The sequence below is a fragment of the Triticum aestivum genome, chromosome 7B (genome assembly GCF_018294505.1).
Source record: "Triticum aestivum cultivar Chinese Spring chromosome 7B, IWGSC CS RefSeq v2.1, whole genome shotgun sequence".
In the NCBI taxonomy this organism is placed as follows: Eukaryota; Viridiplantae; Streptophyta; class Magnoliopsida; order Poales; family Poaceae; genus Triticum; species Triticum aestivum.
In genome coordinates, this window is record NC_057813.1 from 251,518,064 (window position 1) to 251,529,178 (window position 11,115).

Below are 11,115 nucleotides of genomic sequence, written 5' to 3' on the forward strand. Positions count from 1 at the left end.
TTAACGTTCAATGACGATCGGTATTATGAGTTTATGTGTTTTGATGTACAGAAGGTAGTTCAGAGTCCCGGATATGATCATGGACATGATGAGTAGTCTCAAAATGGTCGAGACATAAAGATTGATATATTGGATGACTATGTTTGGACTTCAGAAGTGTTCCGGGCAAGTTCGGGCATATACCGGAGTACTGGGGGGTTACCGGAACCCCCCGGGGAGTATAATGGGCCTTATGGGCCTTGGTGGAGAAGAGGAGGGGCGGCCAAGGCAGGGTGGTGCCCCCTTCCCCTCTAGTCCAAATTGGACAAGGAGGGGGGCGGCGCCCCCCTTTCCTTCCCCCCTCTCTCCTCCTTCCCCCTTCTCCTACTCCTTCTAGGAAAGGAGGAGTCCTACTCCCGGTGGGAGTAGGACTCCCCCCTTGGTGCGCCCTCCTCCTGGCCGGCCGCCTCCCCCCTAGCTCCTTTATATACAGGGGAGGGGGGCACCCCAAGACACACAAGTTGATCATTGATCTTTAGCCGTGTGCGGTGCCCCCCTCCACCATAATCCACCTCGATCATATCGTAGCGGTGCTTAGGCGAAGCCCTGCGTCGGTAGCTTCATCAACACCGTCATCACGCCGTCGTGCGGATGGAAGTCTCCCTCGAAGCTCTACTGGATCGTGAGTTCGTGGAACGTCACCGAACTGAACGTGTGCAGATCGCGAAGGTGCCGTACGTTCGGTACTAGGATCGGTCGATCGTGAAGACGTACGACTACATCAACCACGTTGTCATAATGCTTCCTCTTACGGTCTACGAGGGTACGTGGACGACACTCTCCCCTCTCCTTGCTATGCATCACCATGATCTTGCGTGTGTGTAGGATTTTTTTTGAAATTACTACGTTCCCCAAGAGTGGTATCCGAGCCAGGTTTATGCGTAGATGTTATATGCACGAGTAGAACACAAGTGAGTTGTGGGCGATACAAGTCATACTGCTTACTAGCATGTCATACTTTGATTCGGCGGTATTGTTGGATGAAGCGGCCCGGACCGACATTACGCGTACGCTTACGCGAGACTGGTTCCACCGACGTGCTTTGCACATAGGTGGCTGGCGGGTGTCAGTTTCTCCAACTTTAGTTGAATCGAGTGTGGCTACGCCTGGTCCTTGTTGAAGGTTAAAACAACACTAACTTGATGAAATATCGTTGTGGTTTTGATGCGTAGGTAAGAACGGTTCTTGCTCAGCCCGCAGCAGCCACGTAAAACTTGCAACAACAAAGTAGAGGACGTCTAACTTGTTTTTGCAGGGCATGTTGTGATGTGATATGGTCAAGACATGATGCTAAATTTTATTGTATGAGATGATCATGTTTTGTAATAGAGTTATCGACAACTGGCAGGAGCCATATGGTTGTCGCTTTATTGTATGCAATGCAATCGCCCTGTAATTGCTTTATTTTATCCCTAAGCAGTAGTGATAGTCGTAGAAGCAATAGTTGGCGAGACGACAACGATGCTATGATGGAGATCAAGGTATCGCCAGTGACGATGGTGATCATGACGGTGCTTTGGAGATGGAGATCAAAGACACAAGATGATGATGGCCATATCATATCACTTATATTGATTGCATGTGATGTTTATCTTTTATGCATCTTATTTTTCTTTGATTGACGGTAGCATTATAAGATGATCTCTCACTAAATTTCAAGGTATAAGTGTTCTCCCTGAGTATGCACCGTTGCCAAAGTTCGTCGTGCCGAGACACCACGTGATGATCGGGTGTGATAAGCTCTACGTTCACATACAACGGGTGCAAGACAGTTTTGCACACGCAGAAATACTCGAGTTAAACTTGACGAGCCTAGCATATGCAGATATGGCCTCGGAACACTGAGACCGAAAGGTCGAGCGTGAATCATGTAGTAGATATGATCAACATAGTGATGTTCACCATTGAAAACTACTCCATTTCACGTGATGATCGGAACTGGTTTAGTTGATTTGGATCACGTGATCACTTAGATGATTAGAGGGATGTCTGTCTAAGTGGGAGTTCTTAAGTAATTTGATTAATTGAACTTTAATTTTTCATGAACTTAGTACCTGATAGTTTTTTGCTTGTCTATGTTGTTGTAGATAGATGGCCTGTGCTGTTGTTCCGTTGAATTTTAATGCGTTCCTTGAGAAAGCTAAGTTGAAATATGATGGTAGCAATTACACAGACTGGGTCCATAACTTGAGGATTATCCTCATTGCTGCACAGAAGAATTACGTCCCGGAAGCACCGCTAGGTGCAAGACCCGTTGGAGGAGCAACGCCGGACGTTGTGAACGTCTGGCAGAGCAAAGCTGATGACTACTCAATAGTTCAGTGTGCCATGCTTTACGGCTTAGAACCGGGACTTCAACGATGTTTTAAATGTCATGGAGGATATGAGATGTTCCAGGAGTTGAAGTTAATATTTCAAGCAAATGACCGGATTGTGAGATATGAAGTCTCCAATAAGTTCTATAGCTGCAAGATGGAGGAGAATAGTTCTGTCAGTGAACATATACTCAAAATGTCTAGGTATAATAATCACTTGATTCAACTGGGAGTTAATCTTCCTAATGATAGTGTCATTGACAGAATTCTCCAATCACTGCCACCAAGCTACAAGAGCTTCGTGATGAACTATAATATGCAAGGGATGGAAAAGACAATTCCCGAGCTCTTCGCGATGCTAAAGGCTGCAGAGGTAGAAATCAAGAAGGAGCATCAAGTGTTGATGGTCAACAAGACCACCAGTTTCAAGAAAAAGGGTAAAGGGAAGAAGAAGGGGAACTTCAAGAAGAAGAACAAACAAGTTGCTTCTTAGGAGAAGAAACCTAAGTCTGGACCTAAGCCTGAGACTGAGTGCTTCTACTTCAAAGGGACTGCTCACTGGAAGCGGAACTGCCCCAAGTATTTGGCGGATAAGAAGGATGGCAAGGTGAACGAAGGTATATGTGATATACATGTTATTGATGTGTACCTTACTAAAGCTCACAGTAGCACCTGGGTATTTGATACTGGTTCTGTTGCTAACATTTGCAACTAGAAACAGGGACTACAGATTAAGCGAAGATTGGCTAAGGACGAGGTGACGATGCGCGTGGGAAATGGTTCCAAAGTCGATGTGATCGCGGTCGGCACGCTACCTCTACATCTACCTTCGGGATTAGTTTTAGACCTGAATAATTGTTATTTGGTGCCAGCGTTAAGCATGAACATTATATCTAGATCTTGTTTGATGCGAGACGGTTATTCATTTAAATATGAGAATAATGGTTGCTCTATTTATATGAGTAATATCTTTTATGGTCATGCACCCTTGAAGAGTGGTATATTTTTGTTGAATCTCGATTATAGTGATACACATATTCATAATGTTGAAGCCAAAAGATGTAGAGTTGATAATGATAGTGCAACTTATTTGTGGCACTACCGTTTAGGTTATATTTGTGTAAAGCGCATGAAGAAACTCCATACTGATGGACTTTTGGAATCACTTGATTATGAATCACTTGGTACTTGCGAACCATGCCTCATGGGCAAGATGACTAAAACGCCGTTCTCTGGAACAATGGAGCGAGCAACAGTTTTGTTGGAAATCATACATACTGATGTATGTGGTCCGATGAATATTGAGGCTCGCGGCGGGTATCGTTATTTTCTCACCTTCACAAATGATTTGAGCAGATATGGGTATATCTACTTAAAGAAACATAAGTCTAAAACATTTGAAAAGTTCAAAGAATTTCAGAGTGAAGTTGAAAATCATCGTAACAAGAAAATAAAGTTTCTACGATCTGATCATGGAGGAGAATATTTGAGTTACGAGTTTGGTCTTCATTTGAAACAATGCGGAATAGTTTCACAACTCATGCCACCCAGAACACCACAACATAATGGTGTGTTCGAACGTCACAATCGTACTTTACTAGATATGGTGCAATCTATGATATCTCTTACTGATTTACCGCTATCGTTTTGGGGTTATGCTTTAGAGACGACTGCATTCACGTTAAATAGGGCACCATCTAAATCCGTTGAGACGACGCCTTATGAACTGTTGTTTGGCCAGAAACCAAAGTTGTCGTTTCTTAAAGTTTGGGGCTGCGATGCTTATGTGAAAAAGCTTCAACCTGATAAGCTCGAACCCAAATCGGAGAAATGTGCCTTCATAGGATACCCAAAGGAGACTGTTGGGTACACCTTCTATCACAGATCTGAAGGCAAAACATTCGTTGCTAAGAATAGATCCTTTCTAGAGAAGGAGTTTCTCTCGAAAGAAGTGCGTGGGAGGAAAGTAGAACTTGATGAGGTAACTGTACCCGCTCCCTTATTGGAAAATAGTTCATCACAGAAACCGGTTCCTGTGACACCTGCACCAATTAGTGAGGAAGCTAATGATATTGATCAAGAAACTTCAGATCAAGTTGCTACCGAACCTCGTAGGTCAAACAGAATAAGATCCACACCAGAGTGGTACAGTAATCCTATTTTGGAGGTCATGTTACTTGACCATGGCGAACCTACGAACTATGAGGAAGCGATGATGAGCCCAGATTCCGCAAAATGGCTTGAGGCCATGAAATCTGAGATGGGATCCATGTATGAGAACAAAGTGTGGACTTTGGTTGACTTGCCCGATGATCAGCAAGCCATCAAGAATAAATGGATCTTCAAGAAGAAGACTGACGCTGACGGTAATGTTACTGTCTACAAAGCTCGACTTGTTGCGAAAGGTTTTCGACAAGTTCAAGGGGTTGACTATGATGAGACTTTCTCACCCGTAGCGATGCTTAAGTCTGTCCGAATCATGTTAGCAATTGCTGGATTTTATGATTATGAAATTCGGCAAATGGATGTCAAAACTGCATTCCTGAATGGATTTTTGGAAGAAGAGTTGTATATGATGCAACTAGAAGGTTTTGTCAATCCGAAAGGTGCTAACAAAGTGTGCAAGCTCCAATGATCCATTTATGGACTAGTGCAAGCCTCTCGGAGTTGGAATAAATGTTTTGATAGTGTGATCAAAGCATATGGCTTTATACATACTTTTGGAGAAGCCTGTATTTACAAGAAAGTGAGTGGGAGCTCCGTAGCATTTCTAATACTATATGTAGATGACATATTGTTGATTGGGAATGATATAGAATTTCTGGATAGCATAAAAGGATACTTGAATAAGAGTTTTTCAATGAAAGACCTCGGTGAAGCTTCTTACATATTGGGCATCAAGATCTATAGAGATAGATCAAGACTCTTAATTGGACTTTCACAAAGCACATACCTTGATAAAGTTTTGAAAAAGTTCAAAATGGATCAAGCAAAGAAAGGGTTCTTGCCTGTGTTACAAGGTGTGAAGTTGAGTCAGACTCAATGCCCGACCACTGCAGAAGATAGAGAGAAAATGAAAAATGTTCCCTATGCTTCAGCCATAGGCTCTATCATGTATGCAATGCTGTGTACTAGACCTGATGTGTGCCTTGCTATTAGTTTAGCAGGGAGGTACCAAAGTAATCCAGGAGTGGATCACTTGACAATAGTCAAGAACATCCTAAAATACCTGAAAAGGACTAAGGATATGTTTCTCGTTTATGGAGGTGACAAAGCGCTCATCGTAAATGGTTATGTTGATGCAAGCTTTGACACTGATCCGGACGATTCTAAATTGCAAACCAGATACGTGTTTATATTGAACGGTGGAGCTGTTAGTTGGTGCAGCTCTAAACAAAGCGTCATGGCGGGATCTACGCGTGAAGCGGAGTACATAGCTGCTTCGGAAGCAGCAAATGAAGGAGTCTGGATGAAGGAGTTCATATCCGATCTAGGTGTCATACCTAGTGCATCGGGTCCAATGAAAATCTTTTGTGACAATACTGGCGCAATTGCCTTGGCAAAGGAATCCAGATTTCACAAGAGAACCAAGCACATCAAGAGACGCTTCAATTCCATCCGTGACCAAGTCCAGGTGGGAGACATAGATATTTGCGAGATACATACGGATCTGAATGTTGCAGACCCGTTGACTAAGCCTCTCTCACGAGCGAAACATGATCAACACCAAGACTCCATGGGTGTTAGAATCATTACTGTGTAATCTAGATTATTGACCCTAGTGCAAGTGGGAGACTGAAGGAAATATGCCCTAGAGGCAATAATAAAGTTATTATTCATTTTCTTACTTCATGATAAATGTTTATTATTCATGCTAGAATTGTATTAACCGGAAACATAATACATGTGTGAATACATAGACAATATAGTGTCACTAGTATGCCTCTACCTGACTAGCTCGTTAATCAAAGATGGTTAAAGTTTCCTAACCATATACATGAGTTGTCATTTGATAAACGGGATCACATCAATAGGAGAATAATGTGATTGAATTGACCCATTCCATTAGCTTAGCACTTGATCATTTTAGTTTACTGCTATCGCTTTCTTCATAACTTATACATGTTTCTGACTATGAGATTATGCAACTCCCAATTACCGGAGGAACACTTTGTGTGCTACCAAATGTCACAACGTAACTGTGTGATTATAAAGGTGCTCTACAGGTGTTTCTAATGGTACTTGTTGAGTTGGCATAGATCGAGATTAGGATTTGTCACTCTGATTGTCGGAGAGGTATCTCTGGGCCCTCTTGATAATGCACATCACTATAAGCCTTGCAAGCAATGTGACTAATGAGTTAGTTGCGGGATAATGCATTACGAAACAAGTAAAGAGACTTGCCCGTTAACGAGATTGAGTTAGGTCTTGTGATACCGACGATCGAATCTCGGGCAAGCAACATACCAATGACAAAGGGAACAACATATGTGTTGGGGAACGTAGTAATTTCAAAAAAATTCCTACGCACACGCAAGGATCATGGTGATGCATAGCAACAAGAGGGGAGAGTGTTGTCCACGTACCCTCGTAGTCCGAAAGCGGAAGCGTTAGAACAACGCGGTTGATGTAGTCGTACGTCTTCACGATCCGACCGATCCAAGTACCGAACATATGGCACCTCCGAGTTCAGCACACGTTCAGCTCGACGACGATCCCCGGACTCCAATCCAGCAAGGTGTCGGGGATGAGTTCCGTCAGCACGACGGCGTGGTGACGATGATGATGTTCTACCGACGCAGGGCTTCGCCTAAGCACCGCAACGATATGACAGAGGTCGAATATGGTAGAGGGGGGCACCGCACACGGCTAAGGAACGATCACGAAGATCAACTTGTGTGTCTTTGGGGTGCCCCCTGCCCCCGTATATAAAGGAGAAAGGGGAGGAGGCGGCCGGCCAGGGAGAGGCGCGCCAAGGGGGAGTCCTACTCCCACCGGGAGTAGGATTCCCCCCTTCCACGTTGTAGGAGTAGGAGTCAAGGAAAGGGGAGAGAGAAGAGAAGGAAGGAGGGGGCGCAGCCCCTCCCCCTAGTCCAATTCAGACTAGGCCTTGGGGGGGCACCCAACCTCTCCTCTCTCTTTCCCCTAAAGCCCAATAATGCCCATATACTCCCCGGCGAATTCTCGTAACTCTCCGGTACTCTGAAATATACCCGAATCACTCGGAACCTTTCCGAAGTCCAAATATAGTCGTCCAATATATCAATCCTTACGTCTCGACCATTTCGAGACTCCTCGTCATGTCCCCAATCTCATCCGGGACTCCGAACTCCTTCGGTACATCAAAACTCATAAACTCATAATATAACTGTCATCGAAACCTTAAGCATGCGGACCCTACGGGTTCGAGAACTATGTAGACATGACCGAGACACGTTTCCGGTCAATAACCAATAGCGGAACCTGGATGCTCATATTGGCTCCTAAATATTCTACGAAGATCTTTATCGGTCAAACCACATAACAACATACGTTGTTCCCTTTGTCATCGGTATGTTACTTGCCCAAGATTCGATCGTCGGTATCTCAATACCTAGTTCAATCTCGTTACCGGCAAGTCTCTTTACTCATTACGTAATGCATCATTCTGTAACTAACTCATTAGCTACATTGCTTGCAAGGCTTATAGTGATGTGCATTACCGAGAGGGCCCAGAGATACCTCTCCGACAATCGGAGTGACAAATTCTAATCTCGAAATACGCCAACCCAACATGTACCTTCGAAGACACCTATAGAGCTCCTTTATAATCACCCAGTTACGTTGTGACGTTTGGTAGCACACAAAGTGTTCCTCCGGTAAACGAGAGTTGCATAATCTCATAGTCATAGGAACATGTATAAGTCATGAAGAAAGCAATAGCAACATACTAAATGATCAAGTGCTAAGCTAACGGAATGGGTCAAGTCAATCACATCATTCTCCTAATGATGTGATCCCGTTAATCAAATGACAACTCATGTCTATGGTTAGGAAACTTAACCATCTTTGATTAACGAGCTAGTCAATTAGAGGCATACTAGTGACACTATGTTTGTCTATGTATTCACACATGTATTATGTTTCCGGTTAATACAATTCTAGCATGAATAATAAACATTTATCATGAAATAAGGAAATAAATAATAACTTTATTATTGCCTCTAGGGCATATTTCCTTCAGTCTCCCACTTGCACTAGAGTCAATAATCTAGTTCACATCGCCAGGTGACTTAACACCAATATTCATATTTGTATATGATTAACACCCATAGTTCACATCATCATGTTACCAACACACAAAGGGTTTACTAGAGTCAATAATCTAGTTCACATAGCTATATGATTAACACCCAAGGAGTACTAAGGTGTGATCATGTTTTGCTCGTGAGAGAAGTTTAGTCAACGGGTCTGTCACATTCAGAGCCGTATGTATTTTGCAAATATTCTATGTCTACAATGCTCTGCACGGAGCTACTCTAGCTAATTGCTCCCACTTTCAATATGTATCTAGATTGAGACTTAGAGTCATCTGGATTGGTGTAAAAGCTTGCACCGATGTAACTCTTTACGATGGGCTCTTTTATCACCTCCATAATCGAGAAATATTTCCTTAGTCCTTACTAAGGATATTCTTGACCACTGTCCAGTGATCTACTCTTAGATCAAAATTGTACTCCCTTGCCAAACTCAGAGCAAGGTATACAATTGGTCTGGTACACAACATAACATACTTTATAGAACCTATGACTGAGGCACAGGGAATGACTTTCATTCTTCTTTTCTATTTTCTGTCGTGGTCGGGATTTGAGTCTTACTCAATTTCACACCTTTGCAACACAGGCAAGAACTCTTTCTTTGACTGTTCCATTTTGAACTATTTCAAAATCTTGTCAAGGTATGTACTTATTGAAAAACTTATCAAGCGTCTTGATCTATCTCAATAGATCTTGATGCTCAATATGTAAGTAGGTTTACTGAGGTATTTCTTTGAAAAAAAATCCTTTCAAACACTCCTTTATGCTTTCCAGAAAATTCTACATTATTTCCGATCAACAATATGTCATTCACATATACTTATCAGAAAGGCTGTAGTGCTCCCACTCACTTTCTTGTAAATACAGGCCTTTCCAAAGGTCTTCATAAAACCATATGCTTTGATCAACTCATCAAAGCGTATATTCCAACTCCGAGATGCTTGCACCAGTCCATAGATGGATTGCTGGAGCTTGCACAATTTGTTTAGCACCTTTAGGATTGATAAAACCTTCTGGTTGCATCATATACAACTCTTCTTTAAGAAAACAATTAAGGAATGCAGTTTTGACATCCATTTGCTAGATTTCATAGAATGTGGCAATTGCTAACATGATTCGGACAGACTTAAGCATCGCTATAGTTGAGAAAATCTCATTGTAGTCAACACCTTGAACTTGTCGAGAACCTTTTGCGACAAGTCGAGCTTTGTAGATAGTAACACTACTATCAGCATCTGTCTTCCTCTTGAAGATCCATTTATACAATATGGCTTGCCGATCAACGGGCAACTCCACCAAAGTCCACACTTTGTTCTCATACATGGATCCCATCTTAGATTTCATGGCCTCAAGCCATTTCGCGGAATCTGGGCTCATCATCACTTCCTCGCAGTTCGTAGGTTTATCATGGTCTAGTAACATGACTTCCAGAATAGGATTACCGTACCACTCTGGTGCGGATCTTACTCTGGTTGACCTACGAGGTTTGGTAGTAACTTGATCTGAAGTTTCATGATCATCATCATTAGCTTCCTCACTAATTGGTGTAGGCATCACTGGAATTGATTTCAGTGATGAACTAGTTTCCAATTCGGGAGAAGGTACAAATTACCTTATCAAGCTCTAGTTTCCTCCCACTCACTTCTTTCGAGAGAAACTCCTTCTGTAGAAGGGATCCATTCTTAGCAACGAATGTTTTGCCTTCGGATCTGTGATAGAAGGTGTACCCAACAGTTTCCTTTGGGTATTCTATGAAGACGCACTTCTCCGATTTGGGTTCGAGCTTATCAGGTTGAAAACTTTTTTCATATAAGCATCGCAACTCCAAACTTTAAGAAACGACAGCTTAGGTTTACTGCTAAACCATAGTTCATACGGTGTCGTCTCAATGGATTTAGATGGTGCCCTATTTAAACATGAATGCAGCTGTCTCTAATGCATAACCCCAAAATGATAGTGGTAAACCGATAAGAGACATCATAGATCGCACCATATCTAGTAAAGTACAATTACGACGTTCGGACACACCATTACATTGTGGTGTTCCAGGTGGCGTGAGTTGCGAAACTATTTCACATTCTTTCAAATGAAGACCAAAGTCGTAACTCAAATATTCGTCTCCACGATCAGATCGTAGAAACTTTATTTTTCTTGTTACGATGATTTTCCACTTCACTCTGAAATTCTTTGAACTTTTCAAATGTTTCAGACTTATGTTTCATCAAGTAGATATACCCACATCTGCTCAAATCATCTGTGAAGGTCAGAAAATAATGATACACGCCGCGGGCCTTAACACTCACCGTATCGCATACATCGGTATGTATTATTTCCAATAAGTCAGTAGTTCATTCCATTGTTCCGGATAACGGAGTTTTAGTCATCTTGCCCAAAAGACATGGTTCGCAAGCATCAAATGATTCATAACCAAGTGATTCCGAAAATCCATCTTTATGGAGTTTCTT